General features: G+C 49.1%; 1 long non-coding RNA gene across 1 annotated transcript in view; it reads left to right on the top strand.

Annotated features, from left to right (window-relative positions):
• The window catches only part of LOC144930227 (uncharacterized), a 33148-nt gene extending 12191 nt beyond the window's left edge, over positions 1-20957 (top strand). Inside the window, exons 2-3 of the long non-coding RNA XR_013635381.1 lie at positions 7402-7758; positions 18471-20957. This is a non-coding gene — a long non-coding RNA (uncharacterized LOC144930227). The remainder of the gene's footprint in view (positions 1-7401; positions 7759-18470) is intronic.
• The last annotated feature ends 1151 nt before the right edge of the window (positions 20958-22108 follow it).

Raw genomic sequence — 22108 nt, 5'->3', positions numbered from 1 at the left:
ATGCTGCTGCCCGCACCATGGCTTCCACTATCTCCATGTGACGAGCCTCTTGGCTGCTCTCTCTGGGTTGTCTACCGAGGCTCAGCAGTCATTGCAGGACCTGCCCTTCGATGGCTGGGCCCTATTTGCAGAAAAAACAGACAGCAAATCGCATGGCCTCATGGACTCTGGCACCACCCTAAAAACCCTGGGTCTCTACGTCCCAGCCTGGTGCGTAAGCGGTTCAAACTGCAGCAGCCACGGGGCCAAGGGAGTCAGCCTCGACAGGACCAGCCCCATAAATGAGCCAAGGGCTACAAGCGCCTCCCAAGCCACCCGCCTACACCCTCTGCCCAGTCGGGCTCGACCTGTAATAATCAGGGGGCCAAACGGTCTCATTGTGCCACAGAGTGCACAGACCCTTGCCTGCCTCAGTGGGATGTGATGAGGAGGCTTGATATTTGTAAATTGTTTTGAAATCATTTGAAGAAAGGTATTAATAAGAACACTATTTTGCGCTTTTATAATAAATCCTTAAATTATGAAAACTGAAAGTTTTTTAAAAATCTAATTTATTTTCATCCGTTGATTTCTTTTTTGCATTTCACTCAGCATGGGCAATGAAACTAGAGTAACAAATGTTCTTTCAGGTGTAGTGGTTTACTTTAAGGAATCCTTTACTTCTCATTAGCAGAGTTAATGCTGCCCTCTAGTGCTGCACAGAGCACTAGGAACCGGGCCTGTATTATAGCAGAAAGAAAAGGAGGACTTGTGGCACCTTAGAGACTAACAAATTTATTTGAGCATAAGCTTTCATGAGCTACAGCTCACTTCATTCGATCCATGCATTGTCAAGGTGCCACAAGTACTCCTTTTTTTTTTGTGGATACAGACTAACACGGCTGCTACGCTGAAACCTGTCATAATAGCAGAGTGGCAGTTGGCTATAGTTAATATTAAGATTCATTTACTGTTTAAAAGACAACTGTTCTAAGTAGGGTGACCAGATGTCCCTATTTTATAGGGACAGTCCCGATATTATGGGCTTTGTCTTATATAGGCGCCTCTTAATCCCCCCACCCTGTCCTGATTTTTCACACATGCTATCTGGTCACCCCTAGTTCTAAGTGTTCTACAAACCACATGCTTTATTTGTCTTGAGATTTACTGTGTCTTATGGGATGTGGGGTAGGATTAATAGTTCAAATGTGTGGTCATTTGTATAAGTGGTTCTTGAGATACAGCTCCCCCGCCACAAATTAGCACTTTACAAAATCACCTGATTTATATAACATGATTTTGTGCACACCTGGGACTCAAATTATGGCTCTGATTCTCTCCAAACTAATCGGCTTCTTGGGATTTATCTCAGTGTTACACTACAGAGTTTACAGTGGCACAGCTGTATCGATGTAGCTGCCCCTCTGTAAGATCTCCCATGTAACCACTCTATGCCAACAGGAGAGAGCTCTCCTGTCGACGTAATTAAAATACCACAACGAGTGGTGGTAGCTATGTTGGTGGGAGAGCGTTTTCCACCAGCATAGCGCTGTCCACACCGGCGCTTGTGTCGGTGTAATTTATGTCGCTTGGGAGGGTGTTTTTTTCACACTCCTGAGCAGCATAAGTTCTTCTTCGAGTGATTGCTCATGTGCATTCCAATAGGTTCCAATAGGTAGGCATGCGCCATGTGCATGATCGTTGGAAGGTTTTTCCCCTAGCGGTACCTATCAGGTCAGCTGTGGAGACCCCTGGAGCGGCGCCTTTATGGTAGTGTATATAGGTACCGGCCGACCTGCTGCCTGCTCAGTTCCTTCTTACTGCCAGTGATGGTCATTGGAGCAGTTCAGTCTCTTGCATTCACAAGTTCAGTCTCTTGCATTCACTGCTTACCTAGTGGTTCCCTTTTCTTCATTGTTGTTGTTCTTCATTCCACATAGTTGTTAGTTCGTTATATAGTAGTTTGTGGCTAGTTGGACTTACTTCGGGGGGCTTCCCCCATGCCCTAGTTTCCCCAGGCATCAGGGCATGCCTCGGTCACAGGGATTTAAGGTGTGTAAGAGGTGTGCAAAACCTGTGCCCACAGGCGATCCACATGCTGCCTGTCTCAAGTGTTTAGGAGAGGGCCATCAGACAGATAAGTGCCCAATTTGCAGGAGCTTCAGACCCAGAACTAAGAGAGAGCAGGACTATCATTTGAAGCTCCTCCGGATGGAGTCGGCCCTCCGCCCACAGCTGGCATGGGAAGCAGCACCAGCATCATCGGTGCACAGCACCCCGGCACCGAGGAAGGACTCCTCCAAGGAGCACCAGTGCCGCTCCCCGACTCGTAAGGCCAGTGCCACCAGGTGGCACCGCTTACATTCCACGGTGCCGCATAAGAAAAAGAAGGCAGACAGGGGATGTTCCTCTGTCAAGAAGCCATAAGGGGACTCCAACAGGGTGCGTCCTCTGGCGGGACACCCAAGGTCTGGGCCTCAAGACCCGGCGCCGTTGACTCTGGCCCCAACAGGAGGCCCGTTGAGTCTGGTGCTGGTGGACTCCCCAGCTTGGGAGGATTTGGATGAAAAGCTCGACCTTCCCTCCATTCCAGACATCTACGAGGCAGCACGGGACCTCGTTGCCATGACGGCTCCGTCCTGGCCCCGCAGGTGCGGGCCCCAGCACCGCAAGCCAAGGCACTGGCAGCAATACCGGCTGCAGCGTCTGTCCCAGCACTGCATGTGGCTCCGCCACCCTTTGCGGCACCTCTGTTTCATCATTGTGGCGAGCCTATGATGTTATGACGCCGCTCACCATCTCCCTAGTACTGCTTCCCTGCACTGTCAGGCTCCGCTGCCCTGTGGTCAGGCACAGACTACTCGTCCAAGTCAGACACCGAATCTTCTGTCTCTCGACGCAGCCACTGCCACTCCTGGTCCTGGCACTGGTCCCGGCATCGCAGACCAGTGGAACCATTGGCACCAGCAGTTGCCTGGCTGCCCCAGTGGCAGGGCCCAGTCAAATGGTCCTTTTGGACCCCTTGGGCCTACCATCAGGCTCAGGCTCAGGGTCAGGGCTCCAGGCTGGCATCAGTGGCATCTGCACCCCGTGTCCCGCCCTCAGCAACGTCACTGGCTTGCCACACTCCCAGGGCTTTTGAGGACCCTGCACGAGACAGGGACTCTGGGCTATCACGCTCAGGTGCAGCACCCAAATCAGGGCCTTCAGTGACACTAGAGCCACCTCCAGTCATGGGAGGCTCCGAGGTTCCTGATCCAGCCTCCAGAGATCCAGAAGGGCAGGAAGACCCTGTCCCACCAGCCTCCTCCTCGCCAGACGAGGCGGTGGCAGGCACCACCACCACCCTACCAGTGATGAACACCGAGGGACACCAGGACCTTCTTAGGAGGGTGGCCCTAAACCTCAATCTCCAGGCAGAAGAGGTCATGGAGGAGTCTGACCTAATGGTGGGTCCTTGCCCCGGGGGGTCCTTCTAGGATGGCCTTGCCCCTAATAAGAACAATCCAAAACATCACTAACTCTGACCTCTATACCGCCCACCACTAAAGGGGTGGAAAGACTCTATTTTGTGCCGCAGAAAGGGTACAAACACCTTTTCACCCACCCCTAACTGGGGACTCTGGTGGTCGATGTGGCAAATCACAAAGAGTGGCAAAGACAGCCAGGTCCCACACCTAAGTCACGGTACGCTAAGAAGCTGGACCTTTTCGGCGGAAAGGTCTACTTGACTCGGGGGCTCCAGCTTTGAGTGGCCAACCAGAAAGCGGTACTCAGCTGCTATGCTTTCAACTCTTGGAGCTTGCTGGCAAGTTCCAGGAGTTGCTCCCGGTTGACTCGCGCAAGGAGTTTAGTGCACTCCTTGAGGAGGGGAGGGTGGTCTCCAGAACCTCCCTCCAGGCCGCGTTAGACGTGGCGGACTGGGGGGCTCGGACCATGGCCACTGCTATCACAGTGAGGTGCAGTGCATGGCTCCAGGTCTCTGGGATACCACCTGAGGTCCAGAACACAGTCCAGGACCTCCCCTTGACTGTGCGGGCCTGTTCGCCCAAAATACAGACTCTCGCCTGCACAGCCTTAAGGACTCGCGGGGAACTTTGAAATCTTTGGGGATCCATACTCCTGCACCTCAAAGAAAGCTTTTTAAGCCTCAGCCCCCGTCCTGCTTCTACCCTGCTCCTATTCTGGGCCTCCTAGGCAAGACTCGTCAAGGAGATAGGGCAGAAATAATAAGAGGCGCCCACCACAGTGCTCCTCAGGCCAAGGCCAGGATTCAGCCAAACAGCCCCCTGTCCCAAAGCCAAACTTTTGAAGATACGCCTGAGGATGGAGCATCAGTTTCAGTCTCAGATCCTTATCCTCCCTTTGTGAATCAACTCTCCCACTTCTACCATGCTTGGTCCCAGATCACATCAGATCACTGGGTCATCAGCACAGTAGGGGTGGGATATTCTATCCAGTTCTGTTCCCTCCCACCCCCCTTCCCCATCCCTCTTCAGGGACCCTTCTCATGAACAACTCTTCTTGCAGGAGGTGCAATCATTCTCGCTCTAGGGGCAATAGAGGAGGTTCCTCAGGAGTTCAGGGGCAAGGGGTTCTACTCCCACTATTTCCTCATCCCCAAGGTCAAGGGTGGGCTCTGGCCTATCCTGGATCTGCAAGATGTCAACATATTCATAAGGAAAGTGAAGTTTTGCATGATCTCTCTGGCCGCCATCATTCCTTCCCTGGATCCAGGGGACTGGTATGCTGCCCTCGACTTGAAAGATGCATACTTCCATATATCCATTATCCTGGCCCACAGACGATTCCAGAGATTCGTGGTCAGTGGCCAGGAGTATCAGTTTAGGGTGCCCCCGTCTGGGCTGTCAGTGGCTCCCCAGGTATTCACCAAGTATATGGTGGTTGTGGCAGCCTTCCTCCGCAAATGACGGTTGCAAGTATTCTCGTACCTAGGCGACTGGCTCGTCAAGGCCGAGTCACAAGCATGGGCCTCAGAGCATGTGTCCCTGGCCTGGGCCACATTCCGCAAGCTAGGCCTCACATTGAATGTGCCCAAATCCACACTAGCCCCAATGCAGAGAATAGAATTCATAGGGGCTCTCTTGGACTCCACACAGGGCAGGGCATTCCTGCCCGAGCTGCGCTTCCAAGCACTGATGGACATTATCGAAAACTTTCGCCGATTTCCCACAACCATGGCCAGAAATTGTATGAAACTATTGGGGCGTATGGCAGCCTGCACATACATGGTCCAGCATGCCAGGTTATGCCTTCGGCCCCTCCAGGCGTGGTTGGTTCGGGTGCACAGGCCGGGTAGGGACCCGCTGGACACGATAGTTACCCTCCCCCCTCCCATCCTCGAGTCTCTCAATTGGTGGCTGCAACTGCAAGTTGTCTGTGTGGGAATACCCTTTGCCAAACCCCAACCTACGTTATCCCTAGTCACGGATGCCTCGGCTCGCGGTTGGGGAGCGCATCTGGGCAATAGCAGAACCCAAGGCCTATGGTCCCACACAGAACTATTGCTGCATATCAGCGTAAGGGAGCTGAGGGCAGTTCGTCTGGCCTGGCAAGCATTCCAGCCCTCCTGCAGGGTGCATGTGTGCATAGGCGCCAACTCCATGGGTGCTCCACGGTTGGAGCACCCACGGGAAAATTGGTGGGTGCTCTGCACACACCGGCAGCTCGCCCCCCGCCCCCCAGCTCACCTCCGCCTCCTCCCCTGAATGCACCATATCCCGCTTTTCCCCCTAGCTCCCAGCGCTTGCATCATGAAACAGCTATTTAGCGGCAGCAAATGCTGGGAGGGAAGGGGGAGGAGGAGGAACGCGGCGCACTCCAGGGAGGAGACTGGGCTGGGGCAGAGATTTGAGGAAGGAGTCCAAAAGGGGCAGGGAAGGGGAGGAGTTTGGGCAGGGACTTTGGGGAAGGGGTTGAATGGGGTCGGGGCAGGGGCAGGAGGGGGTGGGGCGGGGGGTGGAGTCGGGGCAGGGCTGGGGGGCAGGGCAGGAAGCAAGCACCCACCGGCGCAGGAAAAAGTTGGCACCTATGCATGTGTGTCGGTGCTACTGACGGATAACACTGCAGTGATGTTCTATATAAACAAACAGCGTGGTGCTCGCTCCTTTCCCCTGTACCAGGAAGCCCTCGAGCTGTGGGATTTTTGCATTGCCCACTCGATACACCTAGAGGCATCGCATCTTCCAGGAGCCCAAAACAAGCTAGCTGATCGTCTCAGCCGCTCGTTTTATGGTCATGAATGGTCCCTCAGGCCGGACATAGTGCACTCGATTTTCCAGAGGTGGGGCTCTCCCTACATAGACCTGTTCTCCACACAGAGCAACTGGAAGTGCTAGCGATTCTGCTCTTTCCTGAACCACAGCCCAGGCTCCATTGCGGACGCCTTTCAGCTTTCATGGACGAGTCACCCATTGTACACGTTCCCGCCCTTCCCTCTCATACACAAAGTCCTCTTCAAGACTCGCTGGGACAGGGCTTCCTTGATCCTCATAGCACCAGCGTGGCCCTGCCAGCACTGGTTCACCATGTTGAGGAACCTCTCAGTGGAGAGACCAGTAGCACTTCCTGTGTGCCCGACCCTAATCACACAGGACCATGGCCGTCTGCAACACCCCAATCTGGAGTCCCTCCTCCTCATGGCGTGGAAACTCGATGGCTGACCCCTCTTGAGCTTCAGTGTTCAGACCCAGTGAGAGAGGTCCTATTGGGAAGTAGGAAACCCTCCACTCATGCCAGGTACCTGGCAAAGTGGAAGCGTTTTTCCATCTGGTCTCTGCAGAGGGGAACTGAACTGCAGCTAGTGCCAATTCTCCTTATTTTGGACTACCTGTTATACCTTAAGCAGCAGGGGCTGGCAATATCATCTCTCAGGGTACACCTGGCTGCCATTTCGGCCTTTCACCCAGGGGCAGCAGGTAGGTCAGTCTTCGGTAATCCCATGGTGGGCAGGTTTCTCAAGGGCTTGGACAGATTTTATCCCCAGGTACAACGGCCCGTTCTCCAGTGGGATCTCAGCCAGGTCCTGTCTGCATTCATGGGGCCCCCTTTTGAGCCCATGGCAACCTGCCCTCTTTCTTACCTTTCCTGGAAGGTGGTCTTTCTGGTGGCCATAACCTTGGCCAGAAGGGTATTCGAGCTCAGAGTGCTGACTTCCAAGCCCCTCTATATGGTCTTTTATAAAGACAAGGTGCAGCTATGCCCTCACCCTGCATTTCTGCCAAAGGTAGTCTCCCAGTTTCATGTGAACCAAGACATAGTTTTACCTGTGTTCTTCTCTAAGCCCCATGCCAATAACAGAATGCATGTTCCATTCCCTAGATGTTAGGCGTGCCCTAGCATTCTACATTGGGCACACAAAGCCATTTCGTAAGTCACCACAGCTCTTTATTGCAATTGCAGAAAGGATGAGGAGGCTCCCGATCTCATCCCAGTGCATTTCATCATGGATCACATCCTGTATCAGGACTTGCTACAACCTGGCAAAAATTCCAGCCCTTCTGCTTACGGCACACTCCATGAGAATGCAGGTCTCATCTACAGCATTCCTGGTGGAGGTCCCTATCCAGGACGTAGGCAAGGCAGCAACATGGTCTTCCATCCACACCTTCACGTCACACTATGCCATTACCCAACAGACAAGGGACGATGCAACACCTGCCAGCCTGATAGGCCAGGAGCTACAAAGGCTGGGAAGGAGAGGGAGGGAAAAAGCAAAAGCAAGCAGAAGTCCTCGAGTTGGTTACTGCCCAGCCTATGGTAGGTGAGAAACATATAAGGATTGTATATAGTTAGACGCTGGTGGTGGGGAAAAAGCTTAAAGAATAAAGGACACAAGTGTTGCACAGAGCTGAAGTCCCCCTGGACTTATTTGTGAGGGCAGTCAGGCCCAGAAGAAGAGGGGCTGGCCCATGACACACTACTACAGCCTAACCAGCTATCCCCCATTTTATATTTGTGCATTTGATTTTTTTTCCTTCTTAAGTGTAATGCTTTGCACTTGTCTTGATTGAATTTCATCTTGTTAGTTTTAGACCAATTTGTCAAGGTTATTTTGAATCCTGTCCTCCGAAGTGTTTGCAACCTACAAATTGGTATCCTCCACAAATTTGATAAGCATACTTCCACTCCATTGTAAAAGTCATTAATGAAAATGTTGAATAGTACTGGACTCAGGACAGACTCCCTGGGAGACGCCCTAGATATGTCCTCCCAGTTTGAATGAAAACCATTAACTACTTTTTGAATATGGGCTTTCAATCCACCTTATGGTAGTTTTATCTAGACCAGTAGTTCCCAAACTGTGGGTCATGCCCCCTAGTGGGTAATGGAGGAACATTCGGGAGCGTGTGGCAAGGCCCAGGCTAGCCCCCAAGGGGAAAGAGGACACCATCCAATCCTGCTCTATCCCCTAGCTCTCCTCCTGCTCCACTCCTTGCCCCACCCCAAGCTGCGGCCCCTGCCTCATCCCCTGGCTCCCGGCCTGGCCACAGCTCTGTACCTGGGTGTGGTCCTGCCTGCTGGCCTGGCTGTGCCTTCACTCCTGGCCATAGCCACAGCTCCAGCCCTGCCACCAGCCTTGGGCCCCAACTGCAGCCCAGCCGCAGCCCCAGCCCTGTTCCCAGCTGTGGCTCTGGCTCCTAGCCCAGCCACAGCTCCAGCCTCAGCCCCTGGCCCCAATTGTGGCCCAGCTCCCAGCCATGGCTCCAGCCACAACCGTGGCCTGGTTCCTAACCCCAGCTCAGGGGCTGGGAGTAGAGGGGTGTGGAGTGGGGTAAGGAGGTCATGAGGTAAAATGTTTGGGGACCACTGATCTAGACTATATTTCCTTAGTTTGCTTATGAAATTGTCCTGTGGGATTGTGTCAAAAGCCTTACTAAAATCTAGATATATCAAGTCAATAGCTCCCCACCACCCATTAGGCCAATAGCCCTATCAAAGAAGGGAATAAGGTTGGTTTGGCATGATTTATTCATGAAAAATCCATGTTGACTATTACTTATAACCCTATTATTTTCAAGGTGCTTACAAATTGATTGATTAATATTTTGTACCAGTATCTTTCCAGGTATTGAAGTTAGGCTAACTGGTCTATAATTCCCCTGGTCTATAATTCCTAACTGGTCTATAAGTTCTCTTTGTTCCACTTTTTAAAGACAGGTTCTGTGTCTACCCTTTTCCAGTCCTCTGGACCCTCACCCATCCTCCATGAGCTTCAGAGATAATCACTAACAATTCCAAGAATGGATCAGCTAGTTCCTTACATGTCCTAAGCCTGGTCTATGCTACAGAATTAGCCCTGCTCTACACTACGAGTTTAGGTCAAATTTAGCAGTGTTAAGTCGATTTAACCCTGCACCCATCCACACGACCAAGCCTGTTTTCTCGACTTAAAGAGCTCTTAAAATCGATTTCTGTACTCCTCGCCGGTGAGGGGTTTAGCGCTAAAATCTACCTTGCTGGGTCAAATTTGGGGTAGTGTAGATGCAATTCGATGGTATTGACCTCTGGGAGCTATCCCAGAGTGCTTCATTGTGACCACTCTGGACAGCACTCTCAACTCAGATGCACTGGCCAGGTAGACAGGAAAAGCCCCAGGAACTTTTGAATTTCATTTCCTGTTTGGCCAGCGTGGCGAGCTGATCAGCACAGGTGACCATGGAGTCCCAGAATCACAAAAGAGCTCCAGCATGGACCAAACAGGAGGTACTGGATCTGATTGCTGTATGGGAAGAAGAATCCATGCAGGCAGAACTCCGTTCCAAAGATGAAATGCCAACATATTTTGCCAAAATCTCCAAGGGCATGATGGACAGAGGCTACAACAGGAACACACAGCAGTGCCGTGTGAAAGTTAAGGAGCTGAGACAAGCCTACCAAAAAACAAAGGATGCAAACAGTTGCTCCGGGTCAGAGCCCCATACATGCCGCTTCTATAATGAGCTGCATGCAATTCTAGGGGGGGCCCCTACCACTACCCCACCACTGTCCATGGACACCTGCAAGGGGGGAGTCTCACGCAACAGAGATGAGGATTTTGTGGATGAGGAAAATGAGGAGGAGGAGGTTGAGGATAGCGCACAGCAGGCAAGCGGAGAATCCCTTCTCTCCAGCAGCCAGGAACTGTTCATCACCCTGGAGCCAATACCCTCCCAACCCTTCCAAGGCAGGCTCCTTGACCATGAAGCCAGAGAAGGCACCTCTGGTGAGTGTACCTTTGTAAATAGAATACAGGGTTTAAAAGCAAGAATGTTTAATGATTAATTTGCCCTGAAGACTTGGGATGCTTTTGTGGCCAGTATAGCTACTAGAAAAGTCTGTTAACGTGTCTGGGGATGGAGCGGAAATCCTCCAGAGACAGCTTCATGAAGCTCTCCTTGAGGTACTCTAAAAGCCTTTGTCATGCGGTGGGGGAGGCCCGTTCATGCTGAGCTGTTTGCGTTTGGCTGAGAGGGATCTTCCCTGACACTAGGCAGGCGGTGGAGGGGAGGGGGTGAAGCACATGTGTTATGTAATGTGAATCGCTTGATTCAGTGTGAAATAGTCTTCCTTTTGTTCTCCAAAATGTATCTTTTTAAATACTACTCTCCCTTTTTTTCCTTCCACAGCTGCAAATGTTTCTATGCTCCACTATCATCTCCGTCCCAGAGGCTAGTGCAGATTAGAAGGCAATAAAAATGCACTTGTGATGACATGTTCTCATAGCTCATGCAGTCCTCCCACACTGAAAGAGCTCAGCAGAATGCATGGAGGCAAACAATGGCAGAGTCCAAAAAAGCATTAATGAACACGATGAGAGGAGGGAGGAACATGCTGAGAGGAGGAAGGATGCAGTGCTGAGCCTAATGGGGGAGCAAACTGACATGCTCTGGCGTCTAGTGGAGCTGCAGGAAAAGCAGCAGGAGCACAGACCGCCGCTGCAGCCCCCGAATAACGCCTGTCCTCCTCTCCAAGTTCCATATCCTCTTCACCCAGACACCCAAGAACGCGGTGGGAGGCTACAGGCAGCCACTCCACCCCAGAGGATTGCCCAAGCAACAGAAGGCTGGTATTCAATAAGTTTTGAATTGTAGTGTGACGTTGTCCTTCCCTCCTCCCCTCATCCACCACCCCACCCGGTGCTTCCCTCCTCATGCACCCCTCCTGGGCTACCTTGCAAGTTTTCCCCCTATTTGTGTGATGAAATAATAAAGAATGCATGATTTTGAAACAATAATGACTTTATTGCCTCTGAAAGCGGTGATTGAAAGGGGGAGGTTGGTTGGCTTACAGGGAAGTAGAGTCAACCAAGGGGGTGGGTTTTCATCAAGGAGAAACAAACAGAACTGTCACATCATAGCCTGGCCAGTCATGAAACTGATTTTCAAAGCTTCTCTGATGCACAGCGCACCCAGCTGTGCTCTTCTAATCGCCCTGGTGTCTGGCTGTGCGTAATCTGCCGCCAGGCAATTTGCCTCAACCTCCCACCCTGCCATAAATGTCTCCCCCTTACTCTCACAGATATTGTGGAGCACACAGCAAGCAGCAATAACAATGGGAATATTGGTTTCACTGAGATCTAACCTAGTCAGTAAACTGTGCCAGCGTGCTTTTAAACCTCCAAATGCACAATCTACCACCATTCTGCACTTGCTCAGCCTATAGTTGAATTGCTCCTTACTACTGTCCAGGCTGCCTGTGTACTGCTTCAAGAGCCGAGGCATTAAGGGGTAGGCTGGGTTCCCGAGGATAACTATAGGCATTTTAACATCCCCAACGGTAATTTTCTGGTCTGGGAAGTAAGTTCCTTCCTGCAGCTGTTCAAACAGACCAGAGTTCCTGAAGACACAAGTGTCATGCACCTTTCCCGGCCATCCCACGTTGATGTCGGTGAAACGTTCCTTGTGATCCACCAGTGCTTGCAGCACCATTGAAAAGGTACCCCTTGTGGTTTACGTACTGGCTGCCAAGGTGGTCCGGTGCCAAGATAGGGTTATGCGTTCCGTCTATTGCCCCACCGCAGTTAGGGAACCCCATCACAGCAAAGCCATCCACAATGGCCTGCATATTTCCTGGAGTCACTACCCTTGATAGCAGCTGGTCAATGATTGCATTGGCTACTTGGATCACAGCAGCCCCCACAGTAGATTTGCCCACCCCAAATTGATTCGCAACTGACCAGTAGCTGTCAGGCATTGCAAGCTTCCAGAGGGCTATCGCCACTCGCTTCTCAGCTGTGAGGGCTGCTCTCATTTTGGTATCTTTGTGCTTCAGGGCAGGGGACAGCAAGTCACAAAGCTTCATGAAAGTGGCCTTACGCATGCAAAAGTTTCGCAGCCACTGGGAATCATCCCAGACCTGCAACACTATACGGTCCCACCAGTCTGTGCTTGTTTCCCGGGCCCAGAATTGGCGTTCCATGGCATGAACCTGCCCCATTACCACCATGATGTCCAAATTGCCAAGGCCCGTGCTTTGAGAGAAGTCTATGTCCATGTCCTGATCACTATCGTGATCGCGCTGTCATCGCCTCCTCGCCTGCTTTTGCAGGTTCTGCACATACTGCAGGATAATGTGCAAGGTGTTTATAATGCTCACAACAGCAGCGGTGAGCTGAGCAGGCTCCATGCTTGCCGTGGTATGTCGTCTGCAGGAGAGCAGGAGAACAGAGTTGCAACGGAAGCGGTGGATGACGACGGATGCCATGAAAATAGATATTTATACAGAACGACGAGAGGACCTGCAAGGTGGATTCATGGCACCAGGAGAGCAGAGCTGCAGCAGACGCAGTGGATGATGACGGTTAGCAGTCCTACTGCACCGTCTGCTGACAGCAATATGGTATCTGCACGGGAGAAAAGGCACAAAATGATTGTCTGCCATTGCTTTCACAGAGGGGTGACTGACGACGTACCCAAAACCACCCGCAGCAATGTTTTTGCCCCATCAGGCATTGGGAGCTCAACCCAGAATTCCAATGGGCAGCGGAGACTGTGGGAACTGTGGGATAGCTACCCACAGTGCAATGTTCCAAAAGTTGATGCTAGCCACAGTACTGTGGACGCACTCCGCCGACTTGATGCGCTTAGTGGGGACACGCCCAATCGACTGTATAAAATCGCTTCCTAAAAATCAACTTCTATAAATTCAACCTAATTTCGTAGTGTAGACATACCCTTAGGTCAGTATAAAGCAGCTTACATTGATCTAGCTCTGTAAGCATCTACACTAAAATGTAACTCCCACTAATGTAACTTGCCCACGACACCGACTTAACTCCACTGCCCTGAGAGGCATAGCATTTAAATTGATGTAGTTAGGTTGACGCAGTGTCAATGTAAATACTGTGTTGCTTACATTGATTGTTGCTGCCTTTCAGAAACCATCCCACGATGCTCCACACTGGCAGTTAACTTGGTGCAAGTGCTTCTGGTGTGGACATGCACCACCAACACAAGAAGCATAGTGTGGATGTGTAAAACTGATTCAATAACTGAGGTGGCTGTATGTCAACGTAACTTAGGTGTATTCAGATTGGTAGGGCCTGACAAAATTCACCCTAAGGGCAAGTCTACACTACAAAATTAAATCAACCTAACTTATCAAAATATTCTTTAACTTGTTCTTTCCTATTCTGTTTTGTGTTTTTTCCCCTTGTTAATATTAATTGTGTTAAGAATCTGATCACAATTAACCTATTTAGGGAAGACTGAAGCAAAATAAGCATTAAACACCTCAGCCTTTTTGATGTCATCCATTATTAGCTCTTCTTCTGCACTAAGTAGTGTACTTACACTTCCCTTCATCTTTTTTTGTCTGCTAATGTATTTATAGAACCTCTTCTTATTGCCTTTTGTCCTTTGCTAGGTATAACTCATTTTGTGCCTTAGCCTTTCTGATTTTGTTCCTATATGTTTGCACTATTCTTTTCTGTGTTTCCATTTTTTTGTAGGATTTCTTTTTGATTTTCAGGTCACTAAAGAGCTCCTGATGGAGAACTATTGGCCTCTTAGTATTCTTTCTATCTATCCTTTACATAAAGATAGCCTTTAATATTGTCTCTGAGAAACTCCTAGCTCTCCTGAACTCCTATTTCCCTTAGATTTTCTTCCTATGGGACCTTACCTACTAGTTCTCTGAGTTTGTAAATCTGTGTTTTTGAAGTCCATTGTTCTTATTCTGGTGTTCTCTCTCCTTCCTTTGCATAGAATCATGAAATCTATCATTTCATGGTCACTTTCACTCCGATTGCCTTCTACTCTCAGGGTACATCTACAGTACGAAATTATATTGAATTTATGTAAGTTGATTTTTTCGGAAGAGATTTTATTCAGTCGATCGTGTGTGTCCCCAATAAGTGCATGAAGTTGGCAGAGTGCATCCACAATACCAAGGCTAGCATCGACTCTTGGAGCGGTGCACTGTGGGAAGCTATCCCACAGTTCCCGCAGTCTCCACCGCCCATTGGAATTCTGGGTTAAGCTCCCAATCCATGATGGGGCAAAAACAGTCTCACGGGTGTTTCTGGGTGCATGTCATCGGTCACCCCTCCCTCTGTGCAAGCTATGGCAGACAATCGTTTTGCGCCTTTTTTCTGCCATTGTCAACTGTACACCACCACTTCCGCTGCCACTCTGCTCTCCTGCTTTCCTGCAGCAGACAGTGCAGTAGGTCTGCAAAGCTCTGCTGTCCTGCAACTCGTACAGAAGGCCTGAAAGCCATCGTAAACTGTACGCCGCCACTTCTGTGGCAACTCTGCTCTCCTTTGTTTCACACCTTTTTTCGTGGATTACCCATGCAGTCGCCATAGCACGGCAATGCACCTTTCCCGGCCATCCCACGTTGATGTCGGTGAAACGTCCCTTGTGATCGACCAGTGCTTGCAGCACCATTGAAAAGGTACCCCTTGCGGTTTACGTACTGGCTGCCAAGGTGGTCCGGTGCCAAGATAGGGATATGCGTTCCATCTATCACCCCACTGCAGTTAGGGAATCCCATCACAGCAAAGCCATCCACAATGGCCTGCACATTTCCCGGAGTCACTACCCTTGATAGCAGCTGGTCAATGATTGCATTGGCTACTTGGATCACAGCAGCCCCCACAGTAGATTTGCCCACCCCAAATTGATTCGCAACTGACCGGTAGCTGTCGGGAATTGCAAGCTTCCAGAGGGCTATCGCCACTCGCTTCTCAGCTGTGAGGGCTGCTCTCGTTTTGGTATCTTTGTGCTTCAGGGCAGGGGACAGCGAGTCACAAAGTTTCATGAAAGTGGCCTTACGCATGCAAAAGTTTCGCAGCCACTGGGAATCATCCCAGACCTGCAACACTATACGGTCCCACCAGTCTGTGCTTGTTTCCCGGGCCCAGAATTGGTGTTCCACGGCATGAACCTTGCCCAACGCCACCATGATGTCCCAATCACCACATGCCATGCTTCTAGGAATGTCTGTGTCCATGTCCTTATCACTATCATAATCGTGCTGTCGTTGCTTCCTCGCCCGGTTTTGCAGGTTCTGCACATACTGCTGGATAATGTGTGAGGTATTTACAACGGTCACAACTGCAGCGGTGAGCTGAACGGGCTCCACGCATGACACTTGTGTCTTCAGGAACTCTGGTCTGTTTGAACAGCTGCAGGAAGGAACTTACTTCCCAGACCAGAAAATTACTGTTGGGGATGTTGAAATGCCTATAGTTATCCTCGGGGACCCAGCCTACCCCTTAATGCCATGGCTCATGAAGCAGTACACAGGCAGCCTGGACAGTAGTAAGGAGCAGTTCAACTATAGGCTGAGCAAGTGCAGAATGGTGGTAGAATGTGCATTTGACCATTTAAAAGCGCGCTAGCGTAGTTTACTGACTAGGTTAGATCTCAGCAAAACCAGTATTCAAATTGTAATTGCTGCTTGCTGTGTGCTCCACAATATCTGTGAGTAAGGGGGAGAAATTTATGGCAGGGTGGGAGACTGAGGCAAATTGCCTGGCGGCAGATTACGCACAGCCAGACACCAGGGCGATTAGAAGAGCACAGCAGGGTGTGCTGTGCATCAGAGAAGCTTTGAAAACCAGTTTCATGACTGCCCAGGCTACGGTGTGACAGTTCTGTTTGTTTCTCCTTGATGTTACCCGCCCCCTTTCTTGACTCTAATTGCCTGTAAGCCAATTTACAGGAAAAAATAAATTATTTCAAAACCATGCATTCTTTATTAGTTGATTAAAAACACAGGGAGATAAATCACAAGGTAGCCCGGGTGGGGTGGGGGGGAGGAGGGAAGGACAAGGCCACACTACAAATTAAAATTTAGGATATGCCAGCCTTCTGCTGCTTTGGCAATCCTCTGGGGTGGAGTGGGTGGTCCCCGAAGCCTCTACCCCCACGAGTTCTTGGGCGTCTGGGTGAGGAGGCTATTGAACCTGGGGAGGAGGGAGGGCTGTTATATGGGGGTTGCAGCGGCTGTCTGTGCTCTTGCTGCCTTTCCCTCATAAGATCCACCAGACAGCGGAGCACGTCAGTTTGCTCCCCCATCAGCTTGAGCATGGCATCCTGCCTGCTCTCATCGCGCACTTCCTTCCTCTCATTGTGGTCATTGATTGTTTGCCGGGACTCTGCCATGGTTTCCCTCCACGCATTCAGCTGGGCTCTATCAGTGCAGGAGGACTGAATGAGCTCAGCAAACATGTCATCCCAAGTGCATTTTTTCTGCCTTCTAATCTGGGCCAGCCTCTGGGACGGAGTTGATGGGGGGCGTTGAAACATTTGCACCTGTGGGAGGAGAAAAAGGGAGGGCAGAAGTTTAAAAGATACATTTTAGAGAACAAAGGGGAGACTGTTTCTCAGTGAAACAAGCAATTCATAGTACAGAGCACGTTATTTCTGTACAAGGTCGCATTTTGCCTTTTATACTGAGTGCCTGCCAATTTGGTGTGACTGCATCACACGCGGCTGGGCAACAGCATTCAGCTTGCAGGCAGCCATGGTAAACCCAAGGGGCATGCGGGGTTCTGCTTCTTCCGCATTCACTGCCATGCTTTCAAACTGCGGCACCCTCCTTTCCCATACCAAGCAATGCCTGGTGGGTTGGCCATTTAAAAGGAGGGCCTGCCATCTCTCTGGGATGATCGCTTCACACACACACACACCACCACATGCCTTTTAGGCCAAACACCAACAGGTCAGCGTGGACAGGTTTCCCCGCACTGCGGGGCTCTGACCCTTTAAGCCAAACGCAAACAGACTTTTCCTGTAGCTGTACTGGACATGAATGCATCCCAAGTCTTCAGGGCAAATGAATCCGTAAACACACTTTCTTTTAAACCGTGTATCATATTTACAAAGGTACCCTCACCAGAAGTGCCTTCTCCAGTGTCATGGTCCCGGAGCCCACCTTGGGAGGGGGTGGAGGATTCGCTCCAGGTTGATGAACAGTTCCTGGCTGACGGGGAGAACGGATTCACTGCTTACTGCCTGTGCACTGTCCTCCTCTTCCTCCTCCAAAAAATCATCCTCCCTACTCCGTGAGAGTCCCCTCTTGCAGGTGTCCATGGACAGTGGTGGGCTAGTGGTGGCATCCCCCCGAGAATTGCATGCAGCTCATCGTAGAAGCGGCATGTATGGGGCTGTGACCCGGAGCGCCCGTTTGCCTCTCTAGTCTTTTGGTAGGCTTGCCTGAGCTCCTTGATTTTCACATGGCATTGCTGTGTGTCCCTGGTGTAGCCTCTGTCCATCAGGCCCCGGGAGATTTTCACAAATATGTTTGCGTTCCTTTTTTTGGAATGGAGTTCTGCCTGAACAGATTCTTCTCCCCAAACAGCAATGAGATCCAGTACCTCCCGCTTGGTCCATGCTGGAGCTCGTTTGCGCATCTGGAACTGCATGGTCACCTGCGCTGGTGAGCTCTGCATGATCACCTGTGCTAATCAGGTCACCATGCTGGCCAAACAGGAAATGAAATTCAAAAGTTCCCGGGGCTTTTCCTGACTACCTGGCTAGTGCATCTGAGTTGAAAGTGTTGTGCAGAGTGGTCACCATGGACCATTCTAGGATAGCTCCTGGAGGCCTATACCGTTGAATTGCGTCCACAGTACTTCAAATATGGAACAGCGATGTCGATTTTAGTGCTACTCCCCTTGCCAAGGTGGAGTACAGAAATCGGTTTTAAGAGACCTAAAAGTCGACAAAACCGAGTTGGTTGTGTGGACTGATTTAGTTTTAATTCGATATAACATGGCTAATTTCAATATAATCGCGTACTGTAGACCAGGCCTCAGAGTCACAACCAATTCTTCTCCGTTAGACAGAATCAAGCCTAAAATGGCTGACCCCCATTACTTGCTCCACCTTCTGAGACAAGAAGTTGTCCTCAATATATTCCAAGAACTTATTATAGATTTTGTGTTTTGCCGTGTTATATTTCCAACAGATGTCTGGGTAGTTAAAGTCCCCCATTACTACCAGTAATTGTGATTTGGATATTTCTGTTATTTGTTCTAGAAAAGGATCATCCACCTTCTCGTCCCGAGTTGATGGTCTATTGGACTCCCCTACCATGATGTCACCCCTGTTTTTTCCCCCCTTTATCTTCACCCGGAGACTTTCATCTGATCTGCCTCTCACCTCCTTCTGGACCTCAAAACAAGGAAATATATTCTTGATGATGAATAATGCAACACCATCTGCCTTTTCCCCTGCCTGTCCTTCTTGAACAAGCTATAATCCTCTATACCAATATTTCAGTCATGAGATTTATCCCATCAAGTCTGAGTGATGCCAATTAAGTCATAATCTACTCTGTGTACTAAGACTTCCAGTTCTTCCTGTTTATTTCCCATTCTCCTTGCATTTGTATAAAGCTATCTAAGATGTTAAGCAGAGTCTTCCACTGTGGTAAAATCAATGGAAGCTCCTGGGTATTCAGCAGTTCTGAAATTCAGGCTACTTAGGTGCCTCAATATGGATTTAGGAGCCTAATTTATTTATTCCTGTTTTTAAAACCTTGATTTAAATGTCCATCCACAAATGTTATGTGTACAATTATTTGTATGTGTAACTACTTCATTTGTCTACACAAATAGTGCTTTACATGTAGAAACTGGATAGATGGGCACCTCTCTGATTTGTGTATACAAACAGATGTTTGCATGACAGATACAGTTAATGCTCATGTAAATTATTACATACAGCTTTTGGTGAACACCTAGAATCTAGTGTAACCCTTCTGCCCATCAGAGTTGGCAGCAACAAGGGCCGGGTTCAATATCTAGGGGATCCATTCCAATAACACAATGCAAACTGGCTCGAGCCCCCACCCAGTGACCTGGGACAAATATATACCATCCCTGCTGGGCACCTCCAAGAGGCAATACTTCCCCTCTCGCAAGCACATAGTCTGAGTGTAGCAAAAGGCCTTTTAATAACAGAGAGAAACAATGTGGCATTATGTTGGGGAAACATCACCAACAGGATTCATAACACAACCCATGAGCAAAAAACCCCACCCCAAGCAAATTGGGGTATGCCCCTTTTCCTTTGGTTCTTGAGTCCAGCAACCCCAAATCACCCAAAGTCCCAAAAGTCCAATGACCCAAAAGTCTCTGTCCCTGGTCAGGGCAGCCCCAGAGTTTGAAAGTTTATCTGCGGAGCTTTACCTCCCAACCTGGGTGGAGATGGGACGGGGGTAAGAGGCACCTTACATGATCTGAAGCTGACCGCCCCACAGCTCCATAGGCCTTCGCTCCGCTCCCCCAGCTGCCCCACAAACTCCTTCGCTCCGCGGCCCACAAGCAGCTCCCGTCATCCTACGAACTGCTCCACCAGCCTGTCCACGAGGCACTCCAGCTGTCCCACAAACTGCTCCACAATATATCTTCAGGCTCCCCCACTACTTAACACAATGCTCAGGGATTTCAGCTCTTAGTCAGTTTAGCTCTTAGGTGAATTCAGCTTGCAGTAGGGAAGCCTCAGTGCTGGTGCACTATTAGCCCAAAGTGAGCTCAGCAGTCTGTAACTAGACTCCTAATAGAATCAAAATTAGCTCTGATATTCCACAGTGGAGAGAGGAGGAAGTGCAATTAGCATGTAAGGCCCTCACCAAGGGGCCCATGCCACCAAGTATTAGTACTTGTCCCCAACCTCTCTCCATTCACAGAGTTTTGGAACCTATGACCCTTGCCTAGCGAGTGCCACTTAGTTGATGGTGAGTCCCTCCATCATAACAAAAGGCCAAGTACAGTTCCAAGCACAGGTCCTATAATCAGGGTAATAATTTATTCTTCCTGCCCCAATAACAGAGACACTGGGGATCCCACAGCAGCCAAAGTGACCATTTGGGCAGCTATGGCCTCATTCTAGGTGGGGTGGGTGTGCCTATGCAAATGAGATCAGCCCCTGAAGTTCTTTTCCACAACTTGCCACACCTCACCACCAGATGTCAGGGTGGAGCTCACCCTGACACTGCTTACACTAGTTTTTGGAAACTTTGTGAATTTTGTTTAAATGCAGGGCAATTTTGCATTTCAATGTTCCTTAAAGTTGCTTAATGTGGTGCTTTCATTTAAATTATTTTAAACTAGTATTCTGATGTCCCCAAATTCTCAGGTACCCCAAGCTAATTTTGCAAGCTTGGAGTTGGTGAACATCTGGAAAAGGATGACAGGAATCATGTAAAATCAGGGCTATCTTTCTAGTTGATAAAGGTACATAAATGGTCCTCTTGAGAAAGTTATAAAGCTCTGTGACCCTTTCACCTTCTTTCCCCATTGCCCCCACTCCTGCAGTCCCACCCTGTACTCTTGTATTGCAGTCAATGAGCGTCAGGAATGCAGAAAAGGGATCACAGTGGATTACCCCTGAACAATTGTATAAAATCATGGTGAATACATCATAAAGAGTAGATAAGGTGGAACTCTATAAAAAGTAATGTTTTGTAAATGATGATGTAATTTCAATGAAATACAGTACTTTTTCCTCCATCAAATAAAATCATCCTGTTTGCCATCTTTTAAGGATTTATAGAACAGGGCATAAAATTAATTGTTTTCTTATCACATAAAATCAAAGTATACATTAATGTATAGTAAGGAAATTACTATGTTTGGCCCCAGTCCTGATCCTACTGAAGTCAACAGTAATACTGCCAGAAATGATACAAGATGGGGTCTCCAGTGAATGGATCTCAGGAGTTTTGCATAGTCATGATATTAACTAGTGCTGATTGTAGACGATAGACCAGTCAGCTTAACTGTGGTACCCAAAAATATAATGGAGGAAATCATCAAACAATCAATTTGTAAGCACTTAGAATATAATAAGGTGATAAGTAATAGTCAGCATGGATTTATCAAGAACAAATAATGTCAAACCAACTTAATATCCTTCTTTGACAGGGTAATAAGTTTTGTGGATAGGAGGAACCAGTAGATGTGATATATCTCAACTTTAATAAAGCTTTTGGTGCTCTCTCACATGATCTTTTCTTAATCAAATTAGGGAAATATAGCCTGTATGAACCTACTAAAAGTGGGTGCACAACTGGTTGGAAAAGCAAACTTAGAGTACTTTTCAATAGTTCATAGGCAAGCTAGAAGGGCATATCAAGTGGGGTCCCACAGGGATCTGTCTAAGGTCTGATTCTTTTCAATATCTTCATAAATGATTTGGATAATGTCATATAACTGTACTCTCTAAAGTTTGCAGATAACACCAAGCTGAGAGGGGCTGCAAGCACTTTGAAGGACAGGATTATACTTCAAAATGAGCTTGACAAACTGGAGAAATGGTCTGAAATGAATAGGATGAAATTCAATGAGGACAAATGCAAAGTTCTCCACTTGGGAAGGAATAATCAATTGCATAAATATAAAATGGGAAATGACTGCCTAGGAAGGAGTACTGCAGAAAGGGATCTGGTTCTGCAACACCATATGCATAATGACCATGAACTTCTATGAGAGTTCCACACACAGAGCCAAATGCTGGTTTCATTGAAATCAATGTAGTTTTGCTAATTGGCTTCATGGGATCATGATTTTGCCTGCAGAGAAGTTACAGTATCAGGCCCTTTCAGGTATACATTTTAAGGGTTCATTATATTTTTACATACTGTATATTTGTTGTATTTCAGAAGAGGCCTT

The sequence above is a fragment of the Lepidochelys kempii genome, chromosome 2, assembly GCF_965140285.1.
Source record: "Lepidochelys kempii isolate rLepKem1 chromosome 2, rLepKem1.hap1, whole genome shotgun sequence".
Classification (NCBI taxonomy): domain Eukaryota; kingdom Metazoa; phylum Chordata; order Testudines; family Cheloniidae; genus Lepidochelys; species Lepidochelys kempii.
This window is presented reverse-complemented; position numbering and strand designations above follow the sequence as displayed.